This window comes from Lactuca serriola, chromosome 7, assembly GCF_051521515.1.
Source record: "Lactuca serriola cultivar US96UC23 chromosome 7, Lser_US96UC23_V15, whole genome shotgun sequence".
In the NCBI taxonomy this organism is placed as follows: Eukaryota; Viridiplantae; Streptophyta; class Magnoliopsida; order Asterales; family Asteraceae; genus Lactuca; species Lactuca serriola.
The window spans coordinates 38237318-38241282 of record NC_136414.1 but is presented as its reverse complement, the minus strand read 5'-3'; positions in this window follow the sequence as shown (position 1 = coordinate 38241282).

The following is a 3965-nucleotide window of genomic DNA, read 5'->3' as shown; positions in this document are numbered from 1 at the left end:
TCAGATCTGATTTGCTTTCAGTGCAATCAGAAGGGACATAAAAAGTCCCAGTGTCCGAGTTTAGTTGCAGTAGGGAAGGTGGCTGCACCTGCCCCTGCTACTTTGAGGATTACAGATGGCCGGCAGGGCCGTGCCGAGGCGCCAGTGGCGAAGAGTAGGGCGTTTCATATGACAGCAGAGGAGGTGCGAGCGACTCCTGATGTGGTGACGGGTATGTATCTTCCCTTCATCTTTATATTATTATTGATTGATTATTGCTTATGATTGTATGTTTTATATAGGGTCGTTCTCTGTGAACGGCATTTCTGCTATGGTATTATTCGATTCGGGGGCTACCCGATCATTTGTATCGCTTGCGCTTAGCAAGAGATTTAGCAGAGCTCCAGGGGAGCTGGATTGTCCACTAGAGGTTGAGATAGCAGATGACAGGACCGTGAGGGTCGCCAGAGTGCATAGAGGGTGTTCTCTTCAGTTGTTCGACGAGCAGTTTTCGGTGGACCTGGTTCCTATTTCCCTGCGAGGGAATAAGGTTATTGTAGGCATGGATTGGCTAAGCGCCAATGGGGCGGTGATTGATTGTGAGCTTCAGCTAGTGAGGGTTCGCACTCCCAATGGGGGAGAGTTAGTGATTCAGGGCGAGAGGCCACAACGCGGACCGACTTTTTGTTCCGCCGCAAGGGCGAGGCGCTATTTTCAACAGGGATGCGCTAGTTATGTAGCTTATGTCTTGGATGCCCGGGAGAAGGGCAAGACGACAGTTGATGATGTTCCGATAGTGCGAGACTTTCCGGATGTATTCCCCGAGGATTTACCGGGAATACGTCCTGAGAGGCAGGTTGAGTTTGGGATTGACCTGATTCCTGGTGCGGCTCCGATAGCCAAGGCACCGTATCGCCTAGCTCCCCCTGAGATGCAGGAGTTGTCTACGCAGCTGCAGGAGCTGCTAGACAAGGGTTTCATTCGGCCGAGCAGTTCGCCTTGGGGAGCATCGATCCTGTTTGTGAGGAAGAAGGATGGGTTGCATCGTATGTGTATAGATTACCGGGAGTTGAATAAGGTAACGGTGAAGAACCGTTACCCACTTCCGAGGATAGATGATTTGTTTGACCAGCTTTAGGGAGCGTCTTGGTTCTCCAAGATCGATCTACGCTCCGGGTATCATCAGATGCGGGTTAGGGATGAGGATGTGCAGAAGACTGCTTTCAGGACCAGGTATGGTCATTATGAGTTTGTGGTGATGCCATTTGGGCTTACCAATGCCCCAGCCGATTTCATGGATCTCATGAATCGCGTGTGCAGGCCGATGCTGGATCGGTCAGTGATAGTATTCATAGATGATATCTTGGTATATTCCAAGACGCAGGAGCAGCACGAGGAGCACCTGAGGGAGGTGCTAGAAGTTTTGAGGAGGGAGAAACTTTTTGCAAAGTTCTCCAAGTGTGAGTTCTGGTTGCGCGAGGTGCAGTTCCTTGGTCACCTCGTCAACCAGAAGGGTATTTTGGTGGATCTGGCCAAGATAGAGGCCGTGATGCAGTGGGAGGTCCCGAAGTCTCCATCTGAGATTCGGAGCTTCCTAGGGTTGGCAGGGTATTACCGGAGATTCATTCAGGATTTCTCCAAGATAGCAGTGCCGCTCACCCGACTGACCAAGAAGTCGGTGGTATTTCGTTGGGGGCCCGAGCAGCAGGCAGCGTTCGAGACCCTCAGGCAGAGATTGTGCGAGGCTCCGATCCTTACCTTGCCAGAGGGAGTAGAGGACTTCGTAGTCTACTGTGATGCCTCAATCACAGGTATGGGAGCAGTGTTGATGCAGCGAGGCCATGTGATAGCTTACGCTTCGAGGCAGTTGAAGCCTCACAAGGCTAACTATCCTACCCATGATTTAGAGCTGGGGGCGGTTGTGTTTGCCCTCAAGATTTGGAGGCATTATCTTTATGGGGTCCGTTGTACTATCTACACGTATCACAAGAGTTTGAGGTACCTTATGGATCAGCCGAGTCTGAACATGAGGCAGAGGAGGTGGTTGGATGTGCTGAAGGATTATGATTGTGAGATCCTTTACCATCCAGGGAAGGCCAACGTGGTGGCCGACGCCCTAAGCCGCAAAGTGTCGGCAGCACCTATCAGAGGTTTGTGTTTGAGGATGACAGTGATTACTCCGTTGTTGGAGCGGATCAAGGAGGCTCAGGGTGAGGGCCTCAAGGAGGAGAGGCAAAAATGTGAAAGGATAGCGGGTCGGGTAGCTTCGTTTGATTATGACAGTCGGGGATTGCTGACACTTCATGGGAGAGTGTGGGTACCGTACTGGGGTGGGGTACGGCAGGTGTTGATGGATGAGGCTCATAAGTCTCGATTTTCTATCCACCCAGGGGCGACGAAGATGTATAGAGATCTTCGACCCGATTATTGGTGGCCCTGCATGAAGCGGGATGTCGCTTGGTACGTTGAGAGGTGCCTGACCTGCAGGAAGGTCAAGGCGGAGCACTAGAGGCCTCACGGCAAGATGTAGCCGTTAGACATTCCCGTGTGGAAATGGGAGGACATCACCATAGATTTTGTCACCAAGCTTCCCAGGACTGCATGAGGAGTAGATTCGATATGGGTAGTAGTGGATCGGTTGACGAAGAGTGCTCATTTTATCCCGATTCAGGAGAGTATATCGGCAGAAAAGTTAGCCGATATCTATGTGTGTGAGATCGTGGCACGTCATGGAGTGCCGGTATCGGTGGTGTCAGACCGAGATGTCCGTTTTACATCCAGATTCTGGAAGCGGTTTCACGACGAGATGGGTACTCGTCTTCATTTCAGCACCGCTTTCCACCCTCAGACGGACGGGCAGAGCGAGAGGACGATTCATACTCTCGAGGACATGCTCAGGGCGTGTGTTCTAGACTTCGGTGGCAGTTGGGATACGTATCTTCCGTTAGCGGAATTTTCGTATAACAACAGTTATCATGCGAGCATTGATCGACCTCCCTTTGAGATGCTTTATGGGAGGAAGTGTAGGACCCCGATTTGTTGGGGCGAGGTCGGTCAGCGAGTCGTTGGGAGCACAGAGGTGGTGCTCAAGACGACCGAGTTGATTCAGCAGGTCCGTAGTAAACTGCAGACTGCGCAGAGTCGGCAGAAGAGCTACGCCGATAGGAGGCGTTCAGACTTGGAGTTCCGGGTGGGCGATATGGTCCTCCTGAAGGTCTCACCCTGGAAGGGTGTCATCAGGTTTTGGAAGAGGGGCAAGTTGGGCCCCAGGTTCATTGGTCCTTTCAGGGTTTTGGCCCGAGTAGGTCGGGTTGCTTATCGGTTGGACCTTCCTGTAGAGCTTAGCCAGATCCACAACACTTTCCATGTGTCTTAGTTGAGGAAGTTTTTGGTGGATGAGTCAGCAGTTGTTCCCTTAGAGGATATTCAGGTTGATAGCAGCCTGAATTATATTGAGAGGCCGGTCGCGATTCTGGACCGGAAGACAAAGACCTTGAGGAACAAGGCAATTCAGTTAGTGAAGGTGCAGTGGCAGCACCAAAAGGGGTCTGAGTGGACGTGGGAGTGGATTTATTGGCCATCTAAACACACATGGATGAAATTTTGGTCGCGCAAAGGAAGCATATGAAATGGCTCGAAATTTTCTTATGAAGTGACATTTTTGCGCGGGTACCCTCGCAAACTTTCCGCGGATAGGGGGCAGTCGCGCGCATATATTAGAATGTATCCCATGTGGGAGTAATTTGAGCTTGGATTTTGTACAGGTAGGGCTGGGTCGCGCAACGGCTGCGCGTGCAGCCGCACAAATTGCAAAATTTTGACACTTTTTGTAAACTTTACCAAGATCATTGCTAAACCACAAGATGCTTATTTTTGACCAACTTCAAGCCTAGAAACACCAAAACTTCAAGCGGAGATTATTTATTTACAATGCATTTATTTAACGTCTTTGCTAAGACTTAGCCCCGCTTCCGTCAACCTTCGTA